Here is a 23146-nt window from a genome sequence, read left to right as displayed (position 1 = left end):
CGCCTCTGAAAAAAATTTTAAAATGTGTGTGAAATCTTATGGGACTTAACTGCTAAGGTCATCGGCCAGTAAGCTTACACACTACTTAACTTAAATTATCCTAACGACAAACACACACACCCATGCCCGAGGGAGGACTCGAACCTCCGCTGGGACCAGCCGCACGTCACCTCTGATTCTGCGTAATGCGTCAATGCAGGTGACACCAGTAACCCCTCCTTTCCTTTCTTTCCTCCCCATCTCCACCTTCGATTTACACATAACGTATCAGACCTGCGGATTCATATGTAATATCAATATTAAATGCAGTTAACACGTCACGCATTTGAAACTCCCTGGCCGGCCAGTGTGGCCGAGCGGTTCTAGGCGCTTCAGTCCGGAACCGCGCTGCTGCTACGGTCACCGGTTCGAATCCTGCCTCTGGCATGGATGTGTGTGATGTCCTTAGGTTAGTTAGGTTTAAGTAGTTCTAAGTTATGCCGACAGATGTCACGACAAGGTGAATATGAAAGGCAGTTGAAACAAAACGGCCGTGTCCCTATCTGTGTGTACCGCACAACAACGAGCAGCCGGCCGCTGTGGCCGAGCGGCTCTAGGCGCTACAGTCTGGAGCCGAGCGACCGCTACGTTCGCAGGTTCGAATCCTGCCTCGGGCATGGATGTGTGTGATGTCCTTAGGTTAGTTAGGTTTAATTAGTTCTAAGTTCTAGGCGACTGATGACTTCAGAAGTTAAGTCGCATAGTGGTCAGAGCCATTTGAACCATTTTTTGAACAACGAGCAGCAACACGATTTTTGTGGTCGGACGACGTGAAACCTCGACAACTCTGCGGAAGGGTGTTGGAAAGCTACGGAGATAGCATGGCTGCATTAGTGAGAGAAGAGTGTAGGAGTAGGTGGATGCCTTTAAAAACGGACGTACGTCAGTCACAGATGAGCAAGGTGCTGTCCGAACAAGACACAGCCAGGGCAAAAGCACCACAGCGCAAAGATGCGAGCTGGTGCTAATGCCATTCACAAGGGGAGGCCGTCAATTGTGAAATTCAGATTCGATTCATACTGCGCATAATAAAAGCTCATGGCCAGAGGTGTAATGTGGCAAAGCACCAAGATGCACTTCTCAGCCGTTGTCGAGAAAATCGACAGTTAAAAGAAACCGTTGCGGTGAAATTCTCTGTACGATTAATAGTGTTCTACAGCGTCGTGGCGCAGCGGTAAGCTCTGGGATTTGTAATCCGAAGATCACCGGGTCGAATCTCCCACCATGCAACTTTTTTTTTAGTATTTGCTTTTTGTAATTCAATATATATATATATATATATATATATATATATATATATATATATATATATATATAATTCCCGGCAATGAGTTGCAACAATTATGCATATAATAAGTTGTTGTTGAAAGTCGTTTGTCGTGGAAAAACTGGCGACTTCGAACATAATTATGTTTTCCGCAAACAAAGTTGTATTTCACAAATGTTATTAATTGTCTTCATAATGTTAACCACGTATAGTTAACGGAAGACGTAGAAACGATATTCCGAAACGAATACGTATAGCGTAAGTCAAACGCTCGAATTAGAATAGAGACCCCACGAACACAAATTCGCTGTGGCAGGTATGAAATATAAACTCCGTTACTCGCTCGTTACACTTGATGGACACATGTTGAATGGGCCGAAACGAGCCGCCGCATAACAGCGTAGTTCCCTGCTAACTTCGAAAGAAGGTAGATGCGGTCCCTAGCGCAACTTACAACATAGTCGAAAATCAGTGCGGACGGGAGAGCTTTGGTACACCCTGTTAAAAAAACGGAAAAATGGAGGCGGTACAATTGGAGAGCGATCAGCCTACACCAACATGCATAAGCAATTCATTTATATATTCGAATTACAAAAAACTAACAATTAAAAAAAATTGCATGGCGCGAAATTCGATCCGGCGACCTTCGGATTACGAACCCGAGCGGTTACCGCTGCGCCACGACGCTGTGGGAAACAGTTAATCGTAGAGGGTATTTCACCGCAAAGGTTTCTTTTAACTGTCGATTTTCTCGACAACGACTGAGAAGTGCATCTTGGTGCTTTGCCACATTACACCTCTGGCCATGAGCTTTTATTATGCGCAGTATGAATCGAATCTGAATTTCACAATTGACGGCCTCCCCTTGTCAGACTCGCCACTTGCGCGACTTCCACCAGCGCCACGGGCGGCGCTGAGGATGAAGGTATCGACTTCGCCTCGGCCAATTGCCGCTCGAGTACAATCCGCCAATGCCGGACAACAACGCAGCCTGCTCGGAAGACAGAAGAGCATCGCTCGCCCACTTGGTTATAGATAATCGGCCAGGGCTGACTTACACAGGGTACGTCATTCAGTGAACTCTTAGAATTGAACAGACAGCTGTTGTAATTGCCTTTGCTATGTACTGTGAAGTTTACCTGCGGTTATATGCCCTTAGCCATTGAGGGGCACTTATGTGTTATATTACAAGCATTGTTGCAGACTTCAATATTCTGCTAATCACAAATATAAGCAAACCTTTAACTCATTTGTGTGGCTTTGTTACTAATTTCAAAAATGGTTCAATGGTTCAAATGACTCTGAGCACTATGGGACTTAACTTCTGAGGTCATCAGTCCCCTAGAACCTAGACCTACTTAAACCTAACTAACCTAAGGACATGACACACATCCATGTCCGAGGCAGGATTCGAACCTGCGACCGTAGCGGTCACACGGTTCTAGACTGTAGCGCCTAGAACCGCTCGGCCACCGCGGCCGGCTGTTACTAACTTGTTGGACTGTTGTAGAACCTTCGTTCTCCTATATTGTTGTCTGATCATGGTGCATAGCTGTGTAATAGTGGCAGGGAGAAATTGTCTTAGTGGTATGCTGCGCCAGAAGGCGTTTCACGAACTCACAAGCTCGATCTACCGTAACAACAGTGGCAAGTCGGCCTCCACAGCATTAGCGACGAGGCCGTTACAAAACTGGCGACGAGGGTTTACAAAACAATGCTTTGGTCGTCCCAGCGCGGCCGTTGCTGACGAGAATATGGGACGTGATGACGGCATGATTCACGAGCACTGGCGTATTCCTGTAGAAGCTTTAGCCAGAAAGCTGAGTATCGGCGTTGGATCTGCTAGTACTATTATTAGTGAGCTTCTCAAGGCCGTTTTTTGTATGCACGATGGATACCTCGTATGCTCACAGGTAAACATAAGATGATGGGTGTTCAGGCTGCCACATCATTTCTGGCGTGATATAAGGCTGAAGGACATGACTTTCTGACACGTATCATCACGCGAAACGAAACCTGGATGCATTACTATGAACCAGAGAGCAAAAAACAGCCTTCAGAATGGCGACACACCTCTTCTCCAGCCAAGAAGAAATTAAAGTCTCGGCCCTCTGCCGAAAGGTCTTCTCCTTCACTTCTGGGATTTGAATGGGCCGATTTTGCAGCATTGTCAGGAAAGGCGTGAAACTGTGAACAGCGTCCGATGCAGCTCCATGCTAGACAGTGAGCTAAAGCCAGCAATACAGAGCATTCGCAGAAGACTTTGCCTGGAAGCGTTCGTCTGTTTCACGACAACGCCCAGCCGCACACCGCCGCAGTAACTGTTGCCTCCATTCGGTTACTGAGATTTCAGACTGTACTGCATCCGCCACACAGCACTTATCTCGCAGCTTCGGATTGCCATGTGTCTGGACCCTTAATGGACGCTCAGAGGACGACGATTTGGAAGTGACGTTGAGGCTAAACAAGCGGAGCACTCTTTGTTTCGGGCAAAACAGAAAATCTTCTATTCGAATGGAGTAGAAAAGCCGGTGCAACGGTATGACAAGTGTATCGCAAAGGAGGGTAGCTATGTTGAAAAAATGAAATCTTGTTTCTACCTGTAAGTGAATATAAGCTTCTCAAAAAAAAAGAACCGTTCCAGAACGATTATTTTGGTGCCTATCAGTACACTATCAGTAAGGGGGCAACGGACAGTTACGTGAATTTAACTTACTTTCAAGAGTGTAAAATTAGTCCGGACAGAGCTTGCTTCGATATTATCGTCTTTATTCATTGATTAATCCACCAAAGGTAAAGAGAGAAAGATACTACGAAATATTCAGTTCCACTACGAAAGTCATTTTGCGCCGAATTCTTCTTTTGGTTATGACACATTGTAGTCCTGGAATAAGCAACAGTTATGATAAGTTGACAGCGCAGACTGCCAGTACAGAAAGCTTCTTTACCAGCTAAATAGCAGTCCGTTGACAGTACCTACCCAAACTATGCTTCTTCATCAGCTGGGTAGCAGTCCGTCGTTGATGTCTATCCGATTCGATAAGTGAACTGTATGAAGCGACTAACTGGAGACAAGGTTTTCGCCCAGATGGATTGCAAGGATGTGGCGAGGCGTCACTGAGTATTCTGATAGTTATCAATCCGTTTGGACTACTCCGTTGATTGAGGCTTCCTTTTAGCTTTGACAATGGTTCGGCTACTTTTTCAGCGGTGCTTGGAACAGCTGATCCGGATGACCTATCCGGAACAGTGAACAATCGGGACGGCATTCTAGTCACCGCTAAAAATGCCCAGGAGTTAGCGCACAACCCTCATGCACTCTGTTCTATGGTTCAACAAGCCAGTTTTAAGTGAAACTCGACTATGGACGTCTTTTTGTTGGTCAGGTGTCTGACAGTTCGTTTCATCTATTTATCTCTTGACTAGTTGGCAGTGGTTAGTCGTCGTCAATACTGGTTTCATTCTGATCTTAGGGTGTCGTAACTGTTACTTTTCTTTGCGAGGAGACACTACAGTTTACTGTTTTTAAAATTAGGCGTAACACGACTTCCGTAGTGGAGCTTAATACACTCCTGGAAATTGAAATAAGAACACCGTGAATTCATTGTCCCAGGAAGGGGAAACTTTATTGACACATTCCTGGGGTCAGATACATCACATGATCACACTGACAGAACCACAGGCACATAGACACAGGCAACAGAGCATGCACAATGTCGGCACTAGTACAGTGTATATCCACCTTTCGCAGTAATGCAGGCTGCTATTCTCCCATGGAGACGATCGTACAGATGCTGGATGTAGTCCTGTGGAACGGCTTGCCATGCCATTTCCACCTGGCGCCTCAGTAGGACCAGCGTTCGTGCTGGACGTGCAGACCGCGTGAGACGACGCTTCATCCAGTCCCAAACATGCTCAATGGGGGACAGATCCGGAGATCTTGCTGGCCAGGGTAGTTGACTTACACCTTCTAGAGCACGTTGGGTGGCACGGGATACATGCGGACGTGCATTGTCCTGTTGGAACAGCAAGTTCCCTTGCCGGTCTAGGAATGGTAGAACGATGGGTTCGATGACGGTTTGGATGTACCGTGCACTATTCAGTGTCCCCTCGACGATCACCAGTGGTGTACGGCCAATGTAGGAGGTCGCTCCCCACACCATGATGCTGGGTGTTGGCCCTGTGTGCCTCGGTCGTATGCAGTCCTGATTGTGGTGCTCACCTGCACGGCGCCAAACACGCATACGACCATCATTGGCACCAAGGCAGAAGCGACTCTCATCGCTGAAGACGACACGTCTCCATTCGTCCCTCCATTCACGCCTGTCGCGACACCACTGGAGGCGGGCTGCACGATGTTGGGGCGTGAGCGGAAGACGGCCTAACGGTGTGCGGGACCGTAGCCCAGCTTCATGGAGACGGTTGCGAATGGTCCTCGCCGATACCCCAGGAGCAACAGTGTCCCTAATTTGCTGGGAAGTGGCGGTGCGGTCCCCTACGGCACTGCGTAGGATCCTACGGTCTTGGCGTGCATCCGTGCGTCGCTGCGGTCCGGTCCCAGGTCGACGGGCACGAGCACCTTCCGCCGACCACTGGCGACAACATTGATGTACTGTGGAGACCTCACGCCCCACGTGTTGAGCAATTCGGCGGTACGTCCACCCGGCCTCCCGCATGCCCACTATACGCCCTCGCTCAAAGTCCATCAACTGCACATACGGTTCACATCCACGCTGTCGCGGCATGCTACCAGTGTTAAAGACTGCGATGGAGCTCCGTATGCCACGGCAAACTGGCTGACACTGACGGCGGCGGTGCACAAATGCTGCGCAGCTAGCGCCATTCGACGGCCAACACCGCGGTTCCTGGTGTGTCCGCTGTGCCGTGCGTGTGATCATTGCTTGTACAGCCCTCTCGCAGTGTCCGGAGCAAGTATGGTGGGTCTGACACACCGGTGTCAATGTGTTCTTTTTTCCATTTCCAGGAGTGTATTTCGTAAAATCTTCCTCTCTTTAACCTTGGTGGAATAATCAATGAATAAAAACGATAATCTTGAAGCAGATTAATTTTACACTCTTGCAAGTATGTTAAATGCACGTCAAAAGTTATTTTCAGGCGTTATTATAAAGTAAATGTTCATTAATGCTGGCAGTCAAAGGTCCTGTGCCTATGTTAGCTTCCGATCGCTATAATGAGAAAAGAATATTGCTGCGCTGCGTAAAATGGCAATCGAAAACAACTAGAGTTCTCACACTTTCAAATTTGAATTAATTTGTAGCCAAATAAACTCCCTAACTCACTTCCCTGAATTCACTTAAAATTAATTATCAGTTCTTCTTAATAGTAAAACTTTTCCGTTTCACAAAGTTAATTACTTTCAGGTAAGGTGGAAGATACTTCTGAAATTAAAGTCTTGAATACTTTCACACTATGTATTTTCACAATTAAGTCATAAGCGCTCACACGAGTTAACAGAATACAGACAACGTGAGATACGATGTATGAGACAAAATGATAAAAGTGGGAGCGAGACGCTATTGTGTCGAGTACATATGGACTTACACAAAACAAAAGTTGACGTAACTATAAATTCTTACGCCTAGACGTTCTTATACACTGATTATTCTTTTGAAATGGTTATTCTTAAATAATTCATAACGATACAAAAACATTAACGAAATTATTTAGAATCATAGCTTATGGCTGTATAAGAGTGGCTTCAGATGGCATAGATTGGTCATGTTCTCAGTGCTTCAGAAATACACCTGCACGATAATCTACTCAAGTCATCCAGCCACATCCAGTTCTAATGGACATTAAGGCACTACTATAAGTGCTCGGCAGACGTAATTATTGTATCAAGTTCATCCCACATGCCATGGCCATAGCAGAAGTGCTCCGTCAGTTACAAATGAGGAGGAAATTTAAAATCAGAGCACTAATTACCGACGACCAACGTAAACTTACGATAATTAGTAATTTGCATCCAGAGACAGTGATTGATTCTCAGTTTAGTAGCTGCTATACACTGATACGCCAAAATATTATGACCACTGCCCTATAGCGGCGTTAGATACCTCCTGGTGGCGTTGCGGGCATGTGTATTTAACAGGATCACCCTAGCGAAGATACGGACTGCAAATAGGGAAATTCATTGAGATAAACGACTTTGACAAAGGGCATATTATTACTACGCAGAGCCTGTGAAGGCGCATCTCGAAAACGGCGGAGCTGGTCAAATGTTCACGTGCAGCTATCGTAAGCATCTACGGAAAGAGGTGGAACGACAGTGAAACTACTACTAGGCGCTAAATTATTGGACGTCTACCACTCTTCACAGAACGTGGTGTTCGGAGGCCTGTCTGCTCTGTGGATAAATGGTGATCTGTAGCATCTCTGTTTCGGAGCACATCGTTTATCGTACATTGTGAAATACGAAGCCTGGCAGCCGACCACCCCTACGTGTTCACCTGTTGACTCAACGACAGCGTCAGTTAAGATTTCAGTGGGCACGGGACCATCCGGATTCGACCGTCAATCATCGAACCGTGTCGGCTCTTCGGGTGAATCACATTTTTGCTACATTAGGTCGATGGCTGCCTCCACAAACGCGTCACTGAGGTGAACGGCGGCTCGAAACGTGCAGCGCGCCACGGACGCAGGCTGTTGGGAGCAGTATTCTGCTGTGGCTCCCCTGCGCTTGCGTGGGAGCTGTGGTAGTAATGGAAGACACGCTGACAGGTGAAAACCACCTGCATCTCTTTAGGCTTGTTGTCTTTACCGATGGCGATGTCACCTATCAGTAGTATAACTGCTCGTGTCTCCGAGCCAGGAACCGTGCTCAGTGGTTTGAGGAGCGTCATAGTGATCTCAGGTTGATATCTCGGAGACCAAACTCGTCTGATGTAAATTCTAGGGACACGACGTGGTTCGCTATCGGGTGCCATCACCTGGTACGACGATCAGTGGCCCGCTATTTACGCGAATTACATGGACTGCCCGTAGCCATTTAATGCCACATACTTCCACAAACCTGCCAACAAACTGCCGGGCCCCTGATACGCAGAGTCAGTGATGTATTTCGTTCTAAAGACGGACAAAGAATCTCTCACGAGGTGGTCATTATGTTTTGGCTCATCAGTGTGCGTCATACAGTTTCTAATGCCTGCAGTGGCGCGTGCGAAACACCTTAATGATTTTATTAACGTACATGTAAGGAAGGTAACGCCGTTAAAATATGATAAATTAAATGTGAAATACACACACTGTCTTCATGTGGGCTACTTGATAAAATCAGCTGTATGGGTTGTCAGAGGGCAGATAGCGTGATCCTTGATATATAATTATTTTTTATCACCAAAATTCTCTGCGATGACACTGATACAGCAGCTATGTAATTACGGGTATCGTGAATGAACAGGTATGTCGCATATTTTTAATTTTAATCAGCATAATAGATACATCTTCGCACTTGTTTACTTACTAGAATCGTTATATTGCTTTCTCTTCTTAATAAAAATTCCGTTACCGTAATGAATTTATCGTCTTCCTCACGTCCCCAATATGATCTCTCAGTGGTTCGGCAATATTCTACAAGCCGGCCGGTGTGTCCGTGCGGTTCTAGGCGCTTCAGTCTGGAACCGCGTGACCACTGCGGTCGCAGGTTCGAATCCTGCCTCGGGCATGGATGTGTGTGATGTCCTTAAGTTAGTTAGGTTTAAGTAGTTCTAAGTTCTAGGGGACTGATAGATGTTAAGTCCCATAGTGCTCAGAGCCATTTGAACCATATTCTACAAGTTATGTTTCTTGTCCTTCGAAATTTGATCAGTGGATGTCTTAGACCCAAGAACCGCATACGATATCTACATTCATCTATCAGCAACGTTACATTCTCGACACACGAGTCAATCGCCGACGCAGCTTATGTGAACAACAACGAAAGTAGACGAGATAGCAGACGAAAACTTCCCCAACTGCTAACTCTAAACTGGAGAGGTCGTAAACGTCCTCAGATGGTTCACTAAAAGACCTACAACTAGCAGAAAACGTGAGAATACAAGCAAATACGTAGCAAACACGACCGAATGCCGTTTGTTCACTCGCGCGTAGCGTTTACACCTCAGATAATTACCCGTTCACTGTTGCACTTTCTATTGGGTTCGCTTCGGTATATAAGGGCTTTAGGTCTCCTGGAGATTTGCAACTTTGGAAACTTCTGTATGGTTTCGAAGTAGTCCGTCCCTGGCAATTTGGAGGGTAACAATACCCTGCTTATCAGAGTAAAAGAAAAATTTCCCTTACTTTACGTCTATGGCCACAAATTTTTTGTCATCAGATTACCGGTTTCGGTCTATTATGACCATCTTCAGGTCTGTTTTATAAAAACATGTCCTAATATACTGGAGCCCTAGTGGCACGTGATGATACCACTGTGGCTCCAGTGTATCAGAATATGTTTTTATAAAAGAGATCTGAAGATGGTCGTTATAGACCGAAACCGGTAGTCTGATGACAAAAAATTTGTGACCATAGCCGTGAATTAAAGGAAATTTATTCTATATTCGGATGACTGTTCAATCTGTGACTATGTCACAGCTTGTGAGAATAAAAGATGGCAGAATAGATGCGAGAGAGAAGGAGTGTCCCATCGCCGCCACCGTTACATCTGAGAGAGCATCGGAAAAACCTGGGGCCTATACAACATTCTACGTGCCTCCTTACTTAGTTATTATCTATTGTACTAGAAGTGCACATCATTGTATACTCTGTATAGTATGTGTTATAAGTGCTTAATCCAGTAACTTGTGCTGCACGTTTAAAAGGCTGATCATTCATTCAGGCGTAGCGGACGACGTATTGTTTATTGTATATGTAAGTGAGGCACAAACTTTGTTTGTATATCGATTTGTGTACATAAAATTAGAACCACCAGCTTAATGGCCAACCGGGGAGGAGAGTGTCCAGTTACAGATATCGGACCTTTAGTCCTGTGATTTGCGTATTTCTGAACTGTCTGTGTCCTAATGTAAATACACTATTTTTGCGTATTTTAGGCCAAGAAAGTACTCGTGTAGCTATTCCCATGTCATAGCAGGTTCTACGTGCTACTCTGCTGTGACGACCCAACACGATTTTTATCTAGATTTATAGAATGTCAGATTGAACTGCGACCATACAAAAAAAGAGTACGTAGTTCATAACTCAGTCTATATATGCCTATTCCCTTCTTTGTTTTTTCTTTGGTCTCTTTTTCCTGCAGTTACACATATATAAGTTGTATAGCTTAATACCCGCCTTTAGCAACTGTAATAAAAGTCTTATTCAGACCAGACTCATTTTGCTATATTTTAATGCATCTCTAGTGCTTACTGCAACAAAATGGTTTTCTCTCTCACAATTTTGTTTGTTTTGATCATTAACAATTCGCATGCTGTACGTATTACTATAAACAGCTTTTATTGTTTTCGTTACACACAGTTTTTGATTTTTATTCCATTCTTCTTTGACTTCCACGTATACGTGTTGAATGTTTGCAATTGTACACAGCTCTTTCAATACACTTAACGTATTTACACTTCTGTGGTCTGTCCTCTCGTCATTTTGCGTGTTTAGTTTATTTAATTACGGAATGCGTTCGTGTTTTGTTCGGTTTAATAAAAAAAATAGTTGTGGAGGCGTATGCCATCGCCCTATTAGTGTTTATATCTTCCGACTAGGAAGAGGGGGAGAGACAGAGAAAGAGAAAGAAAAAGAGAGAGAGAGAGAGAGAGAGAGATATTACATTTTTGAAATTTATTATTTTATTTTAAGTGGGGCTGTTTATCTCTGCGTGTGTGTCTGTGTGTCTGTGTGCGTGCATGTGCGAATAAGAGAGACAGGGAGAGAGATGTTTTTCCTGTAAGTGTAGGGGGTTGTTCTTTTTCGACAATACGTTTTGTTAGTTTAAAAAGCGTCTGGTTGCTGATATTTGTCTCGTCATTTATTATGTGTTTTTTTCTATTATTGCTTTTTGAATTTGGAAGTTTTTTTGTAGGTGTAGGAGATGTTCCTTGTTGTTGAAACTGACTACTTTTATGTCCTTTTCTATTGTGGTAGGGTGGTGGTTTTCTTGACGGAAGTGTTCTGCAGATGTTGAATGGTTGGTGGCATATTTCCATGCTCTTTGTGTTCCTTGTAGGTTATTTCGAAAGTTCTGCGTGTCTGTCCTAGGTATAGAACACACAACAAGAAAACAACATAGAATCTCAAGAGAGAAGCGAGTACTCTCTCACATACAAAAATAAACTGACCCACAGAATTGGGAACATTCTCAAGAAACAAGGAATAAAAATAGCATATTGAAATAACAACTCTATATAGATATGTTAAAAAAGAAAGATCAAATGGGCATCCACCAGAAATCTGGCATTTAGTAACTCCAATGTAATAGCTGTGAGCTCTATACCTAGCCAGTATTTAAACGAATAAAAAATCTTGCTAAGAAAGAACAAGCCCCATAGATTACAGGACAAACATAAAAACACCTCCCTTCTTCCTCTCTCTCTCTCTCTCTCTCTCTCTCTCTCTCTCTCTCTCTCTCTCTCTCTTGCTTTCGTGGATACACACAAAGAAACAAAAAATCAAAGATAAACAGCCCCACCTTAATAATAATAGTAAAAAGTAGATTATTAAAAAAAATCCGAAAATGTAGTCTCTCTCTCTCTCTCTCTCTCTCTCTCTCTCTCTCTCACACACACACACACACACACACACACACACACACACAGAGAGAGAGAGAGAGAGAGAGAGAGAGAGAGAGAGAGAGAGATAGAGAGAGTCACTCACATTCACACACACATACACATACACACACACACAATGTATGTCTCCTTTCTCTCTCTCTCTCTCTCTCTCTCTCTCTCACACACACACACACACACACACACACACACACACACGCCCACACACACTGTATCCCTCCTCTCTCTCTCTCTCTCTCTTCCTAGCCACAAAATATAAACAGTAACAGAATGATAGCAGTCTCCTCCATTACTACCAAAAGAAAAAAAAACACGAATGCCTCCCGCAGCAGCAAAACAAAATGCTCAAAATAACGACAGGGCTGTGCACAGAAGAGTAAATGTGTGCAGTGAAAATGCTGGTGCAAATGCAAATACTCAATGCACACACGTGGAAGACGAAGAAGAATGGAATAAACAACAAAAAATCGTGAGTATTTAAAAGAAAAAATAGGTTATAGTTATAAGTAAAGCATGCGAACTGTTAATAGTAAAAGTAAACAGAATTGTAAGAGAAAAGATCATTTTGTTACAGTGGGAACTGAACATGTATTAAACACAGTGAAACACGTCTGGTATAAAAAAGACTTTCATTACAGATGCTAAAGATGGCAAAAAACTTCTACAGCTTAAATTACTTAGTGTTATGTGGCGCATCGAATCAAGTATCAATGTCTGCCTCACTGTCAGCGTCTGTGCGTGTGTTTGTTGCTATCTGTCTTGTGCCGTGTTTGGGAAATGGACGTAGTCTCCCGTGTTCCTCATGTTGGGGTGTGATGCACCATTAGCAAGGCTATATGAAGATGGTATCTGTGCTTTCGGACATGTCCGACAGAACAGACATCATCTTCATATAGACAAGGCTTACCGACCACTGATCTTCTTCAGTGCGGATGCACTCACATTGTCCGAACTCTTACGGGAATCGGTAGATTGAGTACCGCGAGTACTGAATGTAGTGGGCAGGGGCACTACTAATGTAGTGCGTGGCCAGCAAGTTGAAACTGTGGGCCTCACGGGGAGTGTGCCTTGCAGTCGCATTATCCTCTGTGTCCTCGGTGGCTCAGAAGGATAGAGTGTGTGCCATGTAAGCAGGAGATTCCGGGCTCGAGTCCCGGTCGGGGCACACATTTTCATCTGTCCCCGTTGATATTTATCAACGCCTGTGAGCAGCTAAGGGTCTGGATTACATTGCAATTTCATTAGCAGGACTGTTCAGTAATAGTCAGCTCTCATACTCACTTAAAGCTTGTTATATGTTAGGTATATAAGGTTAGCTTCGCTTTTTTTCCAGTAATCTGTCTTGTGATTCGCTCGATGCAGTCCGCTCCCAATTTCTCTTTTGTGCCAGTCTCTTCATCTCAGAGTAGCACTTTCATCTTTCATCATCAATTATTTGTAGATGTGTTGGTGATATTCGCCGATCCTCCACAGAACTTCCTTACCTTTATCTTAGAAGTCTACCTAATTTTGAACATCCGTCTGTAGCATCACATCTCGAATGCTTCACTTCTCTATTTTTCTTATTTTCCTAGTCCAAGATCCGCTGTGGTAGAAAGCTGAGCTCCAGACGTACTGTCTCAGATGTTTCTTCCTCAAATTATGGGCTGTGTTCGATGCCAGTAGACTTCTTTTGACGAGGTACGCCCTCTTTGCCCGTCCTACTCTGATTCCACGTCCTCGTTGCAGGGTCCATCGGGTGTTATTTGGCTTCAAAGATAGCTGAATTCCATAACTTAATCTATTTCGTACTCACAAATTTCAATGTTACGTCTCTCCCTAAGCTCATTTCTGCTAATCCTCATTACTTTCGTCTTTCTTCGGTTCACTCATAATCCAGATCTTATGTGTGCAACTTGGGGCTGCATAACATTAAATTTTTAATTATCTGCTCTATCTGACAAGAGATATGACGCATGTATTACGCATCTTTACTGTCGATTTATGACCGCCATCTACCAATATGCTAGCTCGCCGACTTCGTCTGCTGCCGGACGATTGTTGAATCATCTGATAACGACTTGCTTAGAAATCGAAAGCGAGAATTAAATTATATGTGTCACCCGATGCAGAAAAATAACATATAAGGATATCGTTTAGAGAAAAAAGCAGCTTCATGAATATCAAGTGCTGAGATGGGAGAACAGTCCTAAGCAAAGAAGGGGAAGCAGAAAGGTGGAAGGAGTATATAGAGGGTCTATACAGTGAAATAAACTTGCGGGCACTATTACAGATGTGAAACAGGACGTAGCTGAAAATGAGATAGGAGATATGACACTGCGAGAAGAATTTGACTGAGCGAGGAGAGACTTAAGTCGAAACAAAGCCCGGGAGTAGACGATATTCCGTCAGAACAATAGATATCCTTCGGAGAGGCAGCCATGACGTAAGTCCTCCATCTGGTGAGCAACCTGTATGAGACAGACTTAAAGCAGACTGTAATAATTCCTGTTCCAAAGCAGTTGCTGGCGGTGCGAAAATTACTATAAGTTTCATAAGTCATGGTTGCATAATACTGAGACGAATTCTCTATAGATAAATGGAAAAACTAATAGAAGCCGACCTCAGGGGAGATCAGTTTGGATTTCAGAAAAATGTAGGACATGCGAGGCAGTACTTACCCTAAGGCTTATCTTAGAAGATAGGGCAAGGAAGGGCAAATCTACGTTTAATGCGTTTGTGAACTTCGCGAAAGCTTTTGACAATATTGACTGATCGTTATAATTCTGAAAGTAACAGGGGTAAAATAAAGGAAGCGGAAGGCTATTCACAACTTGAACAGAAATCGGATGGCAGTTACAAGATGCGATGGACATGAAATGGAAGCGGTGGTTGAGGAGGGACTGAGACAGGGTTGTAGCCTATCCCTGATGTTGTTCAATATGAATATTATCTAACCACTGAAGGACGTCAAAGAAAAGCTTGGAGTAGGAACTGAAGGTCAGGTAGAAGAAATAAAAACTATGAGGTTTGCCGAGGACGCTGTACTTCTGTCAGAGACAGCAAAGGACTTGGAAGATCAGCTGAAATGAATGGTGAGTGCCTTGAAAGGAAGATATAAGATGAACAGCAACAACGGCAAAACAAAGATAATGGAATGCAGTCGAATTAAATCAGTTGATGCTGAAGGAATTAAATTAGGAAACAAGACACTTAAAGTAGTTGATGAGTTTTGCTGATCGAGAAGCAAATTAACTGATTATGGGGGAAGTACGGTGGATATAAAATGTAGACTGGCAATGGCAAGAGAAACGATTCAGAAGCAAAGAAATTTGTTAACACTGAATACAGATTCAAGCGTTAGGAAATTTTTTTCTGGTGGTATTTGTATGGAGTGCAGCCATGTATGGAAGTGAAACATGGACGATAAACAGGTTAGGCAGGAAGAGATTAGAAGCTTTTCAAATGTGGTGCTGCAGAAGAATGTTGAAGATTGGGTGAACAGACCAAATAATTAATGTGGAGGTTTCATTGTATTCGACATAATCGTCTTTAGAGATTCAGCGAACTGTTTAGATAATTGAGATAATTCTCATTTATTGTTCTGTCTCAGTTGCAGCTTTTACAGATTAATGTTTCGACTCACACTGGACCATCTTCAGATCTAAGTAGCTGCGTCAGCAATTCGTCTTGTCCACTCACAAGGGTAACTCCCCATCGCACCACCCTCAGATTTAGTAGTAATATGGCCCAGTGGGTAGACCGTCAAAAACTGAACACAGATCAAACATGAAAACAGGAAGAAGGTGTACCGCACTATGGAAAAATAGCAAAATGGAAACAGTGAACGGTCCAAGCTGAAGAGGTGGAATACCTATCAAGGAGAAAGAGCCACAGCGTCGAGGTTACATGTTGCGGTGTTCGACTGCAAAGCGGACGAGCCGTGTTCAAAACTCCCTAGTTTCAATTATTATTTTTTGCACAGCATTATGAACTGCCCGTCCGGTCACTGAAATGTTTGTTCTCTTACTGTCGCCTTGGCAACTGTCATACTATACATTGTTACAGAGTATGTGAGTCATGTGGTAAGAGTACGTTACCGTCGCAAGTAAGTGTGATGAATAGTGAGAGGAGACGAGGTACACATAGACGTCTAACAGAAATGAAAAAACAAATAAACGCGTGTGAACTATGTTACACCAAAGGTATTCATGAGCCAAAATTTCCAAAGCGGTACGTAGCTACGAAAACGTTAAAAATTTATGGTTTGACAGAGCGCGGAGAAGCCGTGTGACTGTGAAACTGCTGCGTTCATTCGTGGCAGCTTATGTGACGAACTACTATATTTTCATGATTTCTTTGAGAGTGATCACATTCATATTCATACGAATACCTAAATCGGGCAAGGAGGCATATCTCACTCAATCACCAAGCGTATGAATTAGGTGCGTCGATAAGAAATTCCTATCATGTGACACACGTACTGTCAGTAATGCCGTGTATGACACATTAAACGTGTTTTCCGGTGGAGCATTCGATTGAGTTCTCACGTTGTCATCAAACGTTTGCCATTCCCATTTGAAAGCCGCTTCAAAAATGGTTCAAATGGCTCTGAGCACTATGGGACTTAACAGCTGTGGTCATCAGTCCCCTAGAACTTAGAACTACTTAAACATAACTAACCTAAGGACATCACACACATCCATGCCCGAGGCAGGATTCGAACCTGCGACCGTAGCAGTCGCACGGTTCCGGACTGCTCGCCTAGAACCGCGAGACCACCGCGGCCGGCAAAAGCCGCTTCCTTTCCGCTGCTAATAGAGCAGTTGTGCAGAACCAATTCACTGTTGCAAACGGACGTTATATCATGACACATGAATAAATGTGAGTACAGCGAAAAGGCAAGTCAGTGAGCGGATGTCCAGTTAAAAATTTCGTGGAAAAACAAAAAAGGCTGGAGGGATGTTTGAGACCGGTTCGCCCGCTTTGCAGTCCAAGTTTCCGTTTTGAGTAGACAAGACGAGTCGCTGACGCAACTACTTAGATCTGAATATGTCCAGTGGGATCGAAAAAGGTAATCTAATTAAACATGTATGACTGACAGAGAGCAGTAAATGAGAATTACACTGAAGCGCCAAAGAAACTGGTATAGGCATGCGTGTTGAAATACAGAGATACGTAAACAGACAGCCAGGCAACGGTAGGCAACGCCTGTAGAAGACAACAAGTGTCTGGCGCAGGCCGCGCGAAGTGGCCATGCGGTTTAAGGCGCCATGTCACGGATTGCGTGGCCACTCCCGCCGGAGGCAAGAGTCCTCCCTCAGGCAAGAGTTTGTGTGTCGTCTTAGTATAAGTTAGTTTAAGTAGTGTGTAAATCTAGGGACCGATGACCTAAGCAGTTTGGGCCCTTAGGAATTCACACACATTTGAACATTTTTTTGTCTGGCGCAGTTATTAGATCGGTTACTGCTGCTACAATGGCAGGTTATCAGGATTAAAGTGAGTGTCAACATGGTATTACACTCGGTGCACTAGCGATGGTACACAGCATTTCCGAAGTAGCCATGAAGTGGGGATTTTCCCGATTACCATTTCACAAGTGTGCTGTGAATATCAGAAATACGGTAAAACATCAAATCTCCGACATCGTTACGGCCGGAGAGAGATCCTGCAAGAACGGGACCAACGGTGACTGAAGAGAATCGTTCAACGTGACAGAAGTGCAACCCTTCAGCAAACTGCTGCAGATTCCGATGCTGGGCCATCAACAAGTGTCAGCGAGCGAACCATCGACATTGGCTTTCGGAGCCGAAGGCCCACTCGTGTGCCCTCGATGACTGCAACACACAAAGCTTTACGCCTCGCCTTGCCCCGTCCACAACGACATTGGATTGTTGATGACTGGAAACATGTTGCCTGGTCGGACGAGTCTCGTTTCAAATTGTATCGAACGGATAGGCGTGTACCTGTGTATGGACCCTGTATGTCAGCAGGCAACTGTTCCAGCTGGTGGAGGCTCTGTAATGATGAGGGGTATGTGCAATCGGTGTGATATGGAACCCATGATACGTCTAGATACGACTCTGGCAGGTGGAACGTACGTAAGCATCCTGTCTGATCACCTGCATCCATTCATATCCACTGCCATTCCGACGGAGTTGGGCAATTCCAGCAGTACCATGAGACACCCCACACGTCCAGAATTACCACACAGTAGCTTCAGGAACACTCTCTGAGTTTAAACATTTCCGCTGGCCACCAAACTACTCAGACGTGAACATTATTGGGCATATATGGGATGCCTTGCAACGTGCTGTTCAGAAGAGACCTCCACTCCCTCATACTCTTAAGGGTTTATGGGCAGCCCTGTAAGATTCACGGTGCCAATTCCCTTCAGCACTACTTTAGATGTTATTCGAGTCCATGTCATGTCGAGTTGCGGCACTTCTACGAGGTCAAGGATGCCTTATACGATATTAGGCAGGTGTACCAGTTTCTTTGACTCATCAGTTTATAACATTGCAGGTTGGGGCAGGTGGAGAAATCGGCCGTGGCAGAGCACGCTCTGAGTGAAACCGAGCACGTAATAAAATTCGCCGACACGGAAGTTCTGGCTGTAGAGAAGCACATATGTTCAGAGAAACTGTAGAAATACAAAAACTGGGGAACAGTTTCTACTAGAAAGAAGAAAGCCTTAAGGTAAACGGATCCTGGCTTCTGGTACTGCAGCTAACCACCGTCGCAGGTTGCAAGAGGAGAACCGCGCCGGAAATCACCACGGAGAAGCCCTCGGACGTTGGCGCGCCAGGTACATATAGTCTGCGGCAGCGAGCTCGGCTCCAGTTCACCTCCGGCAATGGAGGGTGAAGCTTTGACAATGCCAGCCACTCCTGCTGGCGAAACGTCAGTAAAATCATTAGACGAACGTCTGCCGAAAAACCCGAGACAGAAGCGAATAGGCAGTTTGTCAACAAGTGGCCACGAAAGCTTAACAACTTTGTCTTCAGTTTATCTTAATAATGAGGAGGTACTGAACAGAACTGGGGAGACAAAGAATCTATGGCACAACTTGACGAAAAGAAGGGATCGGTTGAGAGGAAGCATTCTGAGACATCAACGGATTATCAGTTTCATAGTGGAGGGAAGTGTGTGGAGGAGGGATGGGGGGAGGGTGGAGAGAGGGGGGGGAGAGACCAAGAGATAAATACAATAAGCGGATTCAAGAGGATGTAGGTTGCAGTAGTTATTCGGTGATGGTGAGGCTTGCACGGAACAGAGTAGCGTGGAGAGCTGCATCAAACCAGTCTTGAAACTGAAGACCAAAACAACAACAATGTCGGCTTTTATGTGAGTGAAGGCTTTCACGGCGAATTTCATGTATGAAGTCTTCACGGGTTGTCAGCCGAATAGCGTCGTCGTCTCCTAGCAACGTTTCGATGGAATGCGTCTCCATCATCTTCAGTCGCCTGAAGATGATGGAGACGCATTCCATCGAAACGTTGTTAGGAGACGACGACGCTACTCGGGTGACAACCCGTGAAGACTTCAAAACGTCTGCTTTGTTTTAGTATTCAAATCATTATTATTACACAAATTAACCTACTACCTAAATACATTAGTAGGTCCTATTTTTAACTATTACAATTTACAATCTGCAGCTTTTACTGTCTAACACTACAGGTTAATACTATAATGCCTTCACCACTATGGGGATTATTCTACTGTTATTTACTACATATGATTATTGGATTGAATTTTCTGCTACTGTTAGACTTTGATACTACTTTTAACAAGTTACTATAACTACTCTACCTGCAGCGTCAGAGGCATGCCTGAAGATACAAACCTAATTTTGCTAGCCTTTCCCACTGAGCTAATCCCAGTGGGAGTGCCCCTGGCACTGGGATGGCCGATGACTTGGTCGCTGCAGTTCTATACTAATCTTATTATCCTTGTTCTGAACCTATAACTAATCTATATCTACTGTCATAGTCGGTGCATTGTCAAGTCCGGTGATGATGTACTACCCCCCCCCCCCCAACCTAGCCCTAAAACATGGCGGGTTCCAGCCTTGAGGCGGCTGGCCAAGTCCATGTCCTGGCGGAACAGGAAGGGTGTACGGAGTCTAAATCTGGTGTTTTTTCATTGATTATTTCTCAGGTACTCTCTGAGGACTTTGCTTGAGATTGCATCTGCTAGGTTATTCAGGACGTTAAATGTGTCCTCTTGCCTGAGCAAGTGGTGCATGTCATTGGTTGGTAGTTGTTCCCTAAATTGTTGTGCAACGTCGTCAAAGAGGGGGCACTCGTGCACCACATGGTCTGGGGTGCTTTGCGCTGCTCCAGAGTCACACGCTGGTGTGGCCATCTTCCCAAACCGACACAAATATGTCGGGTAGGGTCCATGCTCAGTAAGAAAGTACAGCAAGCCTCTAGTTGGTTTGATATATGTAAGTTTTAAACGTTCCTGTATGTTTGGAAGTAACTCATGTGTTCTTCGCCCTGTCTCATCTTTATTCCAAAGATCCTGCCATAATTCAATCCCCTTTCTTTTAATGCTTGGTTTATCTCCTACGTACACCCCCATGATTTCTTCTATTTTTTCACTTCTGTCCTTATTTATCCAGTACCAGGTGGCCTGTTTCCTTATTCCTAAAAGTGCTCCTTCTGGAGTTGTTCAATATGCGCCTACTGAGCATATTTCGCTGCACTCTTCTTACGGCCATGGCAGGCATGACCCTCATGAGCCCGTGTGCCCAGACCGCTGACCCGTATCCTACTATGGATGTGTAAGTAGGCTGTTTAGGTTTTTTTATTGGTAACGCCACGTAGCGCTCTGTATGAAACTCACTGGCTGTGCTGTGTGCAGTCTGTGTGTTGTCTGCCATTGTAGTGTTGGGCAGCTGGATGTTAACAGCGTGTAGCGTGGCGCAGTTGGAGGTGAGCCGCCAGCAGTGGTGGTTGTGGGGAGAGAAATGGCGGAGTTTTGAAATTTATAAGACTGGATATCATGAACTGCTATATATAATATGACTTTTGAACAATAAGAAAGTTACCAAGTCATTAAAAAAATTATTTATGCAATTCCTGTGAAGGGAAATGTCTATTTGTGCTCTCTTTTCTAGGAAAGTACATCATAAACGTATTCTTTACTGGGTCTGTAGATAGACAATAGTGATATTAGTACATCTATTAAATTTTATGATAACCAATGCTGCAGTGCAGCTAGAAACTAGATATTAAAGAAAATGAGCAAATATGTACAAAGGAAGGCATGAAACATCCTTCATTAGCCATATGGCATTTCATAAGATAGTAAAAAAATCTCTCAACTAGAAAGACAGTAGTCATAATCAAGTGTATAGACATAAAAATATTCCTCGTCATTTCATAATGCATTTCAGTAAATATCATAAATTAAGAGCTCCACAGTGTAATAATATGTTTTCAAGTTTGAGCGAGTCGTATTTGCGATGCTTTCTACAAAGGAATGTCAATAGCGAGGTTAATGGCCCCCCTTTTTTTCCACCTGTGCCTCTGAAAGGCACACACTAATGGCTCTTTTCCAGCCGACTGTCGCACAGCTGGGTGCCCACGACGCATTACGTGAAGGTGGTCACTTAACATTCTTACTGAAATATTTACGACACCATTTGCATTACAGTAACAGTCTCATATAAAAAATTTCACAGGTCAAGAATTTGCGTTGCAAATGTGCAGAAACAAAATCCTATGAATATAACAGTGTTCAAAAAGTTTTCGTCGGCATTGTGATACATTTGCGCATTTACACAGATTTCATAACTCTTAAAGTACGATTCTTGGTTTCCAACATCCTTTTCCACAAATCAGAGTCCCTAACCACTACTCATTATTCATAAACGTATTTGTCGACACTTCAGTATTTCACCATAATAAATACGTAGCATAATCAAATTCCTCATATACAGTAGCATCATCTTATTGATGACAAACATACCTCAACAGCATAATACACATCGTCATCATGAAAATAACGTCATAACACCTCAGTCAAATCTCAAAAACGTTGTAGCTTTCTGCAATAATGTCAAAACCTAAAAAAAATTCTCTGCTCATTTCAATAGTGTCATCTACCTCAATCATACTTTAAAATCATGCTCCCTTACCAAATACATCATTCAAAGCTCTCATTGTATCACAATGGTTCCGAAAAAATATTAACAGTTCACAAAGTATGGACAAATTACAATTTCATAAGTGTGAAGTTACCCAACTGTGTAATTGCGTAAACATGTGTCACTGATGTAGTAGTGTCACTGATGTAGTAAAAAAATGTTTATCTCTCAGTTAAATGATCAGATAGCTGTGTAATTTGTGTGTTAGAGTAATATGGTACCGTGGTACCGATGTGTAAAGGTGTATAAGCAAATACCATATTAGCTAGGGCTCCTTATGCTTGCCAAACACATGGTACACAAAGTAAGCGTGTACCCCCCAAACAAAGGGGACGTTTCAGATGTAAGAATGCTGTTGTTGATTAAATCAGGTGGGAGATGGAATCTTTTGTGTCCAATTCCGATTAAGTTGTTTAGTACTGTTAATGATCTCTGTGTCAATATGTGATGCATAGTTCCACTTCTCTTCGACGATCACACCTAGGGATCGGGCTTCACGGCGCCTGAGAACCGGCAAGCCGTTTATTTAACTGTTGGATTTCTTAGTAGCTGACCTTTGAGTAATAGGTAGGTGGACTTGTTAGGTGCGATAGTCATTTTTGTTTTGTGACACCATGTGGTCAATATAGCTATCGCTCTCTCTACCTTTGGCTCTAAATCATCGCGGCTACGGCCGCCGACCAGCAGGAGGAGGTCGTATGCGTAGCCAATGACCTCTAGCAGACCTTCACTGCTCTTTAGTTCGTCTAAGAGTGGCTCCATATTTATGTCCCAAAAGAGAGGCCCCAGGACGGAGCCCTGAGGACACGCCTTGGTAATTTTCTTGCTGACTTTGCCGCTAGGGGCCGATAGCCAGACCTGCCTTTCTTCACAATAGCTCCTGAGACATCCATACAGCGGCCCTGGTCACTCCTTCTCCCGCAGGCAGGAGAAGAGTGGAGCACTTTGTTTTGGTATGTGGTGATG

Source organism: Schistocerca serialis, chromosome 1, assembly GCF_023864345.2.
Source record: "Schistocerca serialis cubense isolate TAMUIC-IGC-003099 chromosome 1, iqSchSeri2.2, whole genome shotgun sequence".
NCBI classification, from domain to species: Eukaryota; Metazoa; Arthropoda; class Insecta; order Orthoptera; family Acrididae; genus Schistocerca; species Schistocerca serialis.
This window is presented reverse-complemented; position numbering follows the sequence as displayed.